General features: G+C 40.4%; 1 pseudogene across 1 annotated transcript; it reads left to right on the top strand.

The window, feature by feature from the left end:
- The first annotated feature begins 3530 nt into the window (after positions 1-3530).
- On the top strand, positions 3531-4307 carry LOC307193894 (gamma-secretase subunit APH-1B-like; annotated as a pseudogene). Its single transcript has 2 exons — positions 3531-3893; positions 4012-4307. The product of its transcript is annotated as a gamma-secretase subunit APH-1B-like (transcript).
- Positions 4308-12400: the final 8093 nt, after the last annotated feature.

Here is a 12400-nt window from a genome sequence, read left to right as displayed (position 1 = left end):
TCTCTTCTTCCCTTTGGAATCTCTCCAGGTGCCCCATTCCAATTCTCATGGTCCCATTCTTTCCCAGTCAACACCCTAACTTTTACAAAAGATGCTTGACAAAGTTCACTGTGCGTTCAAATTTCATAGTTATCCAGCCAACGATAGGATCATATTTCGGTTTTGATTTTCAGATGTCTCAACCCTGTAGCTACAAGAAATAAAAGGTTCTTTCAGGACAGTCCGAAAGGCTCTTTGGTTCTCTGACTTCTTGAGAATTTAAAAGTTTTCCTTCTGTAAGCTGCAGTGTTATGTATTCAGTCAGCTCTCTAGTCCCTGTCATCAGACTTCCTACTAGAACATTCTATTGCAATAGTCCTTTAGTCTTTCAACACTTAGTTCTCTCTAGATCCTTAATTCTAGGCAACTAGAAGTGGAAACTTTAGGAATGATTTTGCCACTGCACGTTGTGCACCCAAAAGTGCACTTTTTACTAGCAGTGAGGTTATTACGTCTTTTAAATTCATTTAGATTGTAGAACAAATTGCAGATTCTCTTATTTGAGGTTCTATTTTACTGAAACTGCTGCCACTAATAAATGTTCTAAGAGCCAGAGTTTGGTCATGAAAGCAGAAATCGCTCTGTATATTTCAAGCATGAAATGTTTTAAAAGAGGAAATTAAAGACCTACAAACCATCTGAAAGGCTGGGGGATCTGAATCAGAGAAGCCGTTTCTGAGAGTCCCATCCCGAAACACTGAAATGGGTGGATCTCCAGAGCTCACTAAGACACCGCTGTAAATATGCTGACTCTCTGTGTGAGGGGTTGGCAAACCATGGCCATGGGAAAAATCTGGCCTGCCACCTATTTTTGTACAGTATGGGAGCTAAGAATAGACTTATGCTTTTAAATCGTTGAAAAAAAAAAAACAAAAGCAGAATATTTTGTGACATGTGATGATTACATGGAATTCAATTTCAGTGTCCATAAATAAAGTTTATCGGAGCATAGCTATACTCACTTGTTTATATGTTGTTTATAGCTGCTTTTGCTTTACAGTGACAGAGTTTAGTAGTTGTGACAGAGAACGTTTGGCCTGCAAAGACTAAACTATTTACTATCTAGCCCTTTACAGAAAAAGTTTGTTGATTCTTGGTCTGTGCATCTGACTGTAAGTTCTTCTGCCAAATATAGCTTCTCTTTCTCTTCTGCTTTCCAAGTTTAATGAAAATGACTCTCATTGGAAAATCCTCATAATCATATGGGGAAAGTAATTTTGAGAAATGTCACCCTTGGGTTCTCTGGATGGCAAAGAAGCAGTAATACTGAGTTGACAACAAACAATTGAGAATAATCACAGTGTGGCTGGTAATCCCCAAGGCCACTTTTAGATTAAATGATTAGCAAGAAGGACTCACAGAACTCAGAAAAGCTGTTATATTCACTTCTATGGGTTATTATAGCAAAGGGATACAGATGAAAAGCAGCAGAAGTAAAATGTTCATAAGGCAGAGTCCAGGAGAGACCAGACATCAGTTTCTAATGTCCTCTCCCAGTAGAGATACACAGACGTGTTTAATTCTCCCAGCAGTGACACGTCACAACACACATGAAATACTTTCTGCCACGGAAGCTCAACCAAACCTTGGTTCCCATGGTTTTTATTGGGGGTTGGTCACATTGGCATGGTTGATGGCCCATATGGGTGGCCTTATTTACTCAATCTCCAACCCCTCCAAGGGTCGAGCGATTACTACATGGTACACGGCCCCACCATAAATAAATATACATTGTCAGTATAAATTATCTGGAGTGGTCCAAGGTCCCAGAAAAACAGGAATACTCTTATTAGGCAGGATGCTGCAAAGTCTTAGAGATTATCTCTCAGGAATGAGACAAGGACCAAAATTTTCTTCGTAATGTGCAAGATTTGGACAACCCAGGCTTGCCGAGATAATCCTTTATTCCACCCATAGACTCACGGAAATCTGGATCTCTAGGAAGCTCAGAGATTATCCAATTAAACTTCCTTTTTGATAGATGAAAAATAGAGGCTTTGGAATCAAATACATGTGGTTTAAATCCCAATTTCATTGCTTACAAGCTGTGTGGCCTTGGAAAAGTTATCTAACTTCTTAAGGCCCAGTTTTTTCCTCACAGATTCATAGTTAATAGGATTATAATAAGGACCAAGTGGCAAGGAAAATTCTTAAGTCAGACTAGTGGTCAAAACATGGTGGATATAGGAACAAGAGACACGCTCTGTATCTTTCCGATTCAATCTACAGCTAGTCAGATATCCGTAACTCAGCAAAGATTCCTCACCCAAGGTGTTCCAACACCCCAGGATGCCAGAGAGATCCACACATCTGTACATGTGAGGTTGGGGGATTGGGGCACACAGAAGAGGCAGAACTGGGGGAGCAAGGAGGCAGTGCCTGTGACCCTGGCCCCCGGCCATGGAAGCTGAGCCGCAGCCCTAGGGAACTGGTAGCAGCAGAGGAGCAGGTGCACGTGACTGTGGCCTCTTGGCCACAGTGGCACCCGTGGCCACAAGGAACCCGGCGGCAGTGGCTGCAGGGCCTGTGACCCTGGTCCTTCCAGCCACTGTGGTGCCCGAGACTCCAGAATCCCCAGCCATGACAGCAGCGCCTGCGATCCCGACAACCCTAGATGTAGAGAAGACACCCCTAAGCCTTGTTCCCTCCCCGCCTCCCTCCCCCACCACAGTGGCCATGCCTACAACCCAGGTGTGACCTTGGGCATGGTGGAAGTTCCTGCCATCCTGGTGCCTTCAGAGGCAACATCAGTGACAGCGGCAACACTGGCAGGGGCAAGGCACCAGCGATCCTGGGAGGATAGTCCCTGACGACACCTCTGGAAGAAGCGCTGGAGAGTGGAAAGTGCCGATTCTCAAATACAGCCAGAGGCAACTCAGGGAAGAGAAACCAAAAGCTTGTGCTATAGCACCACCCACTGAAAAAAAGAGAAAGTCCTCTAATTATCAACCTGGTAATTTTTCGAATCAAAGTAAACAAAGCTTCACCTAACAAGAAAGACGTTCACTACTTCAAATGTGTCGTCAGAGAAACAACTTACCAGGCACCATGAAAACCCATAGTAACGCGGTATGACAAAAAGAAAACGACAGTTCTCCCGAAACCAAACTTAAAGTCATGATGAAGTACTGTGATCTAACGGATAGAGAATTCGAAATAGCTGTTGTGAAGAAACTCAACGAGCTACAGGAAAACGCAGAGAGGCAGTTCAGTGAGTTCAGGAGTAAAATTAACGACCAGAAGGAATATGTTACCGAGGAGGTAGAAATGCTAAAAACCCCGGAAGTTCTGGAGCTAAAGAACTCAATAAATGAGATGAAGAATGCATTGGAAATAGAGCAGATGATACGGAAGAGAGAATTCACCAGCTTTAAGAAAAAATCTAGCAACAGAACCCCCCTCCGCCCCTCCCCTCTGCCCTGCGCCTTTGCCTGCAGGCTCAGCTCTGTCAGTGCGTGGTGCCCCTGCGTTCCCCCCCAGGCCCCCGGGTGATGGCCTTGACGGTGGCCGTGTTCTTGCGCTGCGCCTTCATAGCCTTCGGTCCTGTGCCAGCGCTCTACGTCTTCACCGTCACCGCCGGGCCCTTGCACATCATCTTCCTCATCATCAGAGCTTCCTTTTGGTGTCTCTGCTGCTTTCCTTCCTTGTTTGGTCCATGGCAGCGATCACTGCTGACAACAAAGATGGACCAATACAGAAATATCTGCTGATCTTTGACATGTTAGTCTCAGTCCTTATCCAAGAAATGTTCCAGTTTGCGTATTACGAACTTGAAAAAAAAGCCAGTGAAGGTTTGAAGAGTATAAACCCGGATGACATAGCGCCCTCTATGCGATTGCCGGCTTATGTTTCTGGCTTGGGCTTTGGAATCATGAGGGGAGCATTTTCCTTTGTAAATACCCCGTCTGACTCCTTGGGGCCGGGCACAGTGGGCATTCATGGAAACTCTCCCCCGTTCTTCCTTAAATTCAGCTTTCATGACGTTGGTGATCATATTGCTGCGTGGGTTCTGGGGCATTCATGTTTTTTGATGGCTGTGAGAAGAAAAAGTGGTACGCCCTTCTGTAGTTCTTCCCACCCATCTGCTGGCGTCAGCCCTGACCTTCATACATCCTCGTTACGGATTAAATCTGGTGTCAGCGTACATCATCCTGGTGCTCAGGGGCATCTGGGCATCCTTTGCTTTTGGAGGCAGCTGCCAGAGCCTGAAGCTCTGCCTGCCCTGCCAAGACAAGGGCTCCCTCCTCTTCAACCCGCGCTCCAGATAACCTGTGAGGACCAGCGCTTACCAAACGCTGAGCTGCCTCTTGAGAGAAGCACAGCTGTGCCTTTTTCTAAAAATCCCTTTTCCTGTTGGGGGTTAGAAAAAACAAAATTATCTGGATACAATATGGCTTTCATGCACCAGCTTTCTGAAAGGGATACATTAGTGGAGTGCAGACTGCATGTTAGAATCACCTGGGGAAACATAAAGAATACTGATTTCTGGGCTCCACCCTCCAGATTTAATTGATCTGGGCATTTGGTAATTTTTAAAGCTTCCTAGATGACTTCGATGTGCAGCCAGTTTGAGAACCATCGATGTCCAAATAGGAACTTCCTGAGAACCCTGTAACTGAGTAAGAATCGGATGTTTAGCTATCTCCTAACTCAGCTTGTGCTTAGCAAGCAAGTATCTGAATGTCAAATCCTGGATAGCCTTTGTCTTTTGAAGTTCTGAAGTGACAGAAGGCTAAAGGGCTGTCATCTCTGTGAACTGGTTTCCCATGCTTCACTTGTACACTGTTTCGTGAGAACATGGTGGGCTGTGCTTCTGACTACAGTAATAAATTGCACTGACTTACTAATGATCATTTAGCCAAAGTAAACTATTGATTAACGAGGTATATTTTTCTGTAGTTTTTCCATTCTCGGTTTTGCTTTTCTGAGGTATTACATTGTTTTTGAGCGTAGATTCCGTTTCTTTAACTAAAAACCAATTATTTTCTGACTTCCTGGGAAGATATTCTGAAACCAAGAGTTTTTGTGCAACTTCTGCAAGTTTTTCCTGGGCTTAAGGCTTTTCATAGGCTCTGCCCTAAGGCAGTGTTTACCAGCTGAGCACTAGCTGCTGGACTAGTTGAGGTGAAGCCCATGATCTATTTCTGAGCAGCTCTGCAGGTTGCTGAGTGATGTACCCTGGGACAGGCTTCGCTGGAGCTGGCAGAAGTTTACCAAAAGCAGGAGGAAAACAAGCCAATAGGGTGGGCTTGACACTTACAATTTGCTCCTGTAATACTAACTAGCACTTCTCCCTAAATGGTGTAGTGGAAAATTGGAAATGTGTCTTAAACTGCCAAATTCATGCTTTTACATATTCCATATATTCTTTAGATCTAGCAGATGTCTCTGGGTTTTGGTAGCAGATACAGCATTCCCTTTATAGGAGTATCTACGATGTTCATTCAGCTTCCAAACAACCCTTTTGTTTCCCTTTATAAAGAGTAATTTGTGCCTTTATTAACTAGAAGTTGTTCCCAGTTGATGGTTTTTAGGGAGCTGATGGTGTGAAATGGAAATTCCCTACACATTAAAGTGAGAACCTCAGTGAATCCCCTGTGTGCAGTAGAGCATCCAAAAGACATAGAAGCAGCAAGAGAGGGCTCACCAGTGGCATGAGAGATGGGAGACTTTGACAATACTGTGATGGACAGGTTTAAAATGGAAGCATGGCCAGTGTTTTGGGCTAGTCACATATCTTACCAGGGACCAGGAACTAGACCTTTATCAGTGAAATCCCCTCTCATGTTTAAATTATTAGAATTTCTTCAATCTACATATGCAGGAGGAGTAGGGTTTCCAGTAAGGTTGCAAACAGTCCCATAAGCAATTATAGTTATTCTCCTAAAGTTTACTTCAGCACTAATACTAATGCCTCCACCGGGGTTTGCAATTTTCCACCATTATACAAGACTTTCCTTAGACTAGATGAGTCATAGGAAGAGTCAAGGACGTAGAGATTGAATAGTGAAATTTACTGTGCACAGTTGAGGGGAACAAGATGCTCATTGAACTGGGCTTCATTCCTACTGGAGTGTGGTGTTCTTTGATGAACAGGATAAGAAAAATACAGAGTTGGTTATTACTGTTGGCTTACAAATCTCTTAAGTGGATAGTCTGATAACATATTTGCTGATCTGTAAAGTGTAGCAATATCTGAGAATATTAATATTGCTCATACTTGAGCTATGAGGATTCCTCTGCGCATTAATAGTGTAATATTAAGTAAAAAATCTGGAATGTTGTGAAATCTCATTTATAAAAACATCTCAGGCAAGAAGAAAATTTTCCTTGATAGTGACACTGTTATCGTAGTTCAGGAAATCATTTAATACTCCCTGATTACCTATGAATAAAGGAACTTTGTAATCCTTATTTCTCTTGTGAGCATGGCTATAGCCAGCTTAGGCACTACAGTTGCAAATAGCCTTGCTTCACCTGATGCCAAAGAAGCCCAGAGGGAGAGTGGTCTTCCTCTGTTGCTGTGTGTATATTGAGTTGCGTTTTTTTCTTCTTTTGCATTTGTTATCTATAATGAGCTTTCTGAGCCCTGATAGTATTTGGAGAGGAGGTGGTGGTGTTGATCTTGTATGTTCTCCTCCACACAGGGCTTTCTGTGTTTTGGAGGGAAGTGTGGCTATAGTTAAAGTCGACCTTGGAATGTGAATATTGTTGCAGCCCTTCACTGTGTTGCCATGTGAATAACAGAGATTGACTTTGGCTTTCTCATAAATTTGTATTCATTTTTAACTAATATGAATTAGTAGTTGTAACTGGAGAAGTTCTGTTGCCCTCAATCCCAGCCTGCCTGACTGGCAATATATTATAGTAGCAGCAGCCTCTTTTAGAGCATCTTAGTGAAAACATGGCTGAAAGGAATAAGTGGTATCTGCAGACTGTGTAGAAAATGGCTTTTGTTCCCAATGTTAATATCTTTTCAAGCACATTTCAGTGTTTGCTGAGAGTGGCAGATACACATCAAAGATGCTAGGTGTTCTTATCCATAGAGTTGGTGCAAGATAAGCAGTCCAGACAGAGGCTTCCTCCCACCCAGTACTCTTCCCACTAGCCCTCCCACTAGTTCATCAAACTAGCCTCAAGACAGGGATTAGCAGTTAGAGTGGGCCTGAGGGCTCCAGGGAAGCCAAGGTGGCAGCCCATCTCCGGCATCTGCAACCTGCTTCCTGGGAAGAGCTCCTTGAGAGTGCTAGCTTTTTGTTAGTTGAGTTTTTCCTGCACCCCACCATCCCTAACTGCAGGTAAGCAAAGTAGATGTCACAACAAAACAATTTTAAAGTTCTTTGCTTAGAGCACTTTGTTTATGATTGCAATGTTTATATTTCTCATTTAATAAAAAGCTTTACTTCATTCCATTAAATTTTAGTGTTTAGAGGGGTGGGCACCGTCTCTATGTACAATATGTATCATTTTATGTAAGTTATACTGTTATGTCATATGTACTTGTAATATCAGACCTTGCATTTAATACAGAAGGCAATAGACTCTTTCCAGACCTGTATTTTTCAGTGAACAATAAAAAGATGGTTTGTCACTTAAAAAAATCTAGGAAAGAATTCAGGTAGAAGATAAGAAAGAACTAAGATTTTTTTTTTTTTTTTTTCCCGGTACGCGGGCCTCTCACTGTTGCCGCCTCTCCTGTTGCGGAGCACAGGCTCCGGACGCGCAGGCCCAGTGGCCATGGCTCACGGGCCCAGCCACTCCACGGCATGTGGGATCTTCCCGGACAGGGGCACGAACCCATGTCCCCTGCATCGGCAGGCAGACTCTCAACCACTGTGCCACCAGGGAAGCCCTAAGATTTTTTTTTTTTTTAATTAAGAAATCCTAAGAGAACTATCTGACTCCCATTAGGAAGGGCAACATAAGGATAATGAGTATCCCAGAGGGGGAAGGGAGCAGAGAGTTTATTTAAAGGAATAATAGCTGAGAAGTTCCCAAACTTGGGGAAGGAACTGGATATACAAGTCCATGAAGCTAAGAGAATATCTAATTACCTCAGCACAAAAAGACCTTTTCCAAGACATATTATATTAAAAGTGTCAAAAATTAATGACAAAGAAAGAATTTTAAAAGGAGCCAGAGAAAAACGAATGTTATCCCTACCAAGGAACCTCCATGAGACTATCAGCAGATTTCTCAGTAGAAACTTTACAGGCCAGGAGAGAGTGAAGTGATACACTGAAAATACTGAAAGATAAAAACTGTCAGCCAAGAGTACTCTACCCAGAAAAGTTATCCTTCAGATACAAAGGAGGAATAAAGGCTTTCCAAGACAAACACAACAGCACTTCTTGCTTTATAAGAGGTGTTTAAAGGAGCTCTTTTACCTGAAATGAAAAGGCAAAAGTACACAAAATTTTAAGTAAGGTGATAAATAGAAGCAAAAAATTGCAATTTTATATCAGAATAGGTTGTTAAATACTTAATTGTAGCTTTAAAGGTTAAAGGGAGAAAAGCAGTGAAAATAACTATAGGTGGTTCAATTTGGTAATAAATTTACACATAAAAAAAGATAATTTGAGACAACGAAAACATAAAAGAGTAAGAAGAAAAGGACAGAAGCCATATTGTCAAATGAAGATTAGATGCTATCAGCAGAAAAAGGACTATTTTGTCTATGAGATGTTTTATATAAACCTCATGTAACCACAAAACATAAGTCTAGAGCAGAGACACAAAACATCAAAAAAGAGGAAACTGAGAAAAACATCATAGAAAACCACCACACTAAAATGGCAGACAGAAACACAAGGAAAAAGAGACAATGGACACATAGAGCAAGCAGTAAACAAAAGGTAAAATGGAAGTATTAAGTCCTCGTTTATTAATAATCATCCTAAATGTAAATGGATTGAATCCACTGATCAAAAGACACAGAGTGGCTGTGGGTGGAGTAATAAGCAAGACCTAACTATATAATGCCTCCAGGAGACTCATCTCAGCTCTAAAGACAAATATAGGCTCAAAGTGATGGGATGGAAGATGATACTTTGAGCAAATCGTAAGCCAAAAGAAAGTGGGTGTAGCTATACTCTCATAAAATAGACTTCAAGCCAAAAAAACCAAACCAGAGCAAACAAACCAAGAGGCAAAGAATGACATTTTGTAATGATAAAGGGAACAACCAATCAATAAGGTGTCATATTTATTAATATATATGCATTTAACATAGGGGCACCAAAATATATAAAACAATTATTAACAGACCTAAAGGAAGAAGTTGACAGCAACACAATAATAGTAGGAGATTTTAACAGCACGCTTGCATTAATGGATATGTCATGCAGACAGAAAGTCAACCAGGAAACACCTTAAATGAAACATTAAACCTGATAGACTTGATAGATATATATAAAACATTCCATCCAAATGCAGCAGAATACATTCTTCTCAAGTGCACATGGAATATTCTCAAGGATAGACCATATGTTGGGACACAGAAGAGTCTCAATAAATTTAAGAAGACTGAAATTATATCAAGCACTTCTTTTCTGACAAAAACAGTATAAAACTAGACGTCAACTACAAGAAGAAAGCTAGAAAAATCACAAATAGATGGAGGCTAAACAACATGCTGCTGAACAACTACTGAGTCAATGAAGAAATCAAGGAGGAAAAAAACAAACCTGAAGACAAGTGCAAATGAAAAAAATGACATAGCAAAATCTATGGGATGCAGCAAAAGTGGTACTAAGAGGGAAGTTTATAGCAATACGGGCTTACCTAAAGAAACAAGAAAATTTTCAAATAAACAATCTAACCCTACACCTAAAGGAACTAGAAAAAGAAGAACAAACTAAGCACAAAGTCAGTAGAAGGAAAGAAATAATAAAGGTCAGAATGGAAATAAATGAAATGGAGACTAAAATGACAATAGAAAAGATCAATGAAACTAAGAGCTGGTTCTTTGAAAAAATAAAGTTGACAAAACTTTAACTAGACTCACTGAGAAAAAAAGAGAGAAGACTAAAATAAAATCAGAAACAAAAGAGAAGTTACAATGAATAGCACAGAGATACAAAGGACTGTGGGACTCGTGTGAACAGCTATGCACCAACAAATTGGAAAACCTAGGAAAAAAATGGATAAGTTCTTAGACTCATACGACCTTCTGAGACTGAATGAAGCAATAGAAAATCTGAATTGACAGATCACTATTAAGGAGATTGAAGCAATAATTTAAAACTTCCCAAAAAACTAAAGTCCTGACTATATGGCTTCATTGGTGAATTCTACTAAACATTTAAGGAAGATTTAATACCTGTTCTTCTCAAACACTTCCAAAAAGTTGAAGAGGAGGGAATGCTGCCTACCTCATTTTATGAAGCTGCTATTACCCTGAGACCAAAACCAGACAAGGACAACACAAGAAATTTACAGGCAATATCTCTGAGGAACACAGATACAAAAATCCTCAACAAAATATTTTTAAACCAAATACAGCTGTACCTTAAAAGGATGATACATCAGGATCAAGTGGGATTTATTCCAGAAATGTAAGGATGGTTCAACATCTGCAAATCAATCAAGATGATACACCATTTTAACAAAATGAAGGATAAAAATCATATGATCATCTTAACAGATGCATAAAAAACATTTGACAAGGTTCAACCTCCATTTATAATAAAATCTCTCATTAAATTGGGTATAGAAAGGTTGTACCTCAATATAATGAAGACCATATATGACAAATCCATGGTTAACATCATACTCAATGGTGAAAAACTGAAAACTATCACTCAAAGATCAGGAACAAGACAAAATTGCCCACTCTCGCCACTCTTACTCCGCATAGTACTGCAAATCCTAGCCAGAACAATTAGGCAAGAAAAAGAAATAAAATGCATCCATATTTGAAAGGAAGAATTAAAACCAGCACTCTTTGTGGATGACATGATTTTATATATAGAAAATCCTAAAGACTCCACCAAAAAAACTGTTGAAATGATAAAAGAATACAGTAAAGTTGAGAGAAAATCAATATATAAAAATCTGTTGTGTTTCTATACACTAACAACCAACTAGCAGAAAGAGAAACTAAGAGAACAATTCATTTGCTTTTGCAACAAAGAAAATAAAATACCTAGGAATAAATTTAACCAAGGAGCTGAAAGATCTGTACACTGAAAACTGTAAGACATTGATGAAAGAAACTGAAGAAGACACACAAAAAAATGGAAAGATATTTCATGCTCATGGATTGCAAGAATGAACATTGTTAAAATGTCCATATAACATAAAGCAGTCCATAAATTCAACACCATTCCTATCAAAATCTCAGAGACATTTTTTCACAGAAATAGAACAAAAGTCTTAAAGCTTATATAGAACCACAGAAGACTCTGAATAGCCAAAGCAATCTTGAGAAGAAAGAACAAAGCTGGAGGTATCACACTCCCTGATTTCAAATTATTCTACAAAGCTATAGTAATCAAAACAGCATGGTATTGGCAGAAGTGGACACACATATCCAGTGGAACAGAATTGAAAGCCCGGAAAGTAATCCACACATATATGGACAATTAATTTATGAGAAAGGAGTAAAAAATATACAACGGAGAAAGGACAGTCTCTTCTCTAAATGGTGCTGGGAAAACTGGACTGTCACAAGCAAAAGAATGAAATTAGACCACTATCTTATGTCATACACAAAAATTAACTCAAAATGAATTAAAGACTTAAATATAAGGCCTAAAACCATAAAACTTCTAGAGGAAAACATAGGCAGTATGCTCTTTGACATCAGTTTTAGCAACTTCTTTCTGGATCTGTCACCTCAGGCAAGGCAAACAAAAGCAAAAATAAACAAATGGGACTACATCAAAATAAAGTTTCTGCACACCAAAGGGAACCATAAACAAAATGAAAGACAACCTATCTTTTTTTTTTTTTTTTTTTGCGATATGCGGGTCTCTCACTGCTGTGGCCTCTCCTGTTGCGGAGCACAGGCTCCAGACACGCAGGCTCAGCGGCCATGGCTCATGGGCCCAGCCACTCCACGGCATGTGGGATCTTTCCAGACTGGGGCACGAACCCGCGTCCCCTGCATCAGCAGGCGGACTCTCAACCACTGCGCCACCAGGGAAGCCCGACAACCTATCTTATATCCAATGAGGGGTGAATATCTGAAATAAAGAACTCATACAACTCAACAGCATAATAAACAGCTAATTAAAAATTGGGCAGAGGATCTGTATAGACATTTTTCCAAGGAAGGCATACAAGCGGCCAACAGGCATGTGAAAATATGCTCAACATCACGACTTATTAGGGAAATGCAAATCAAAACCACAATGAG

The sequence above is a fragment of the Stenella coeruleoalba genome (assembly GCF_951394435.1).
Source record: "Stenella coeruleoalba genome assembly, chromosome: 11".
In the NCBI taxonomy this organism is placed as follows: domain Eukaryota; kingdom Metazoa; phylum Chordata; class Mammalia; order Artiodactyla; family Delphinidae; genus Stenella; species Stenella coeruleoalba.
Note: the sequence above shows the minus strand (reverse complement) of the source record. Positions and strands in the feature narration are given on the sequence as shown.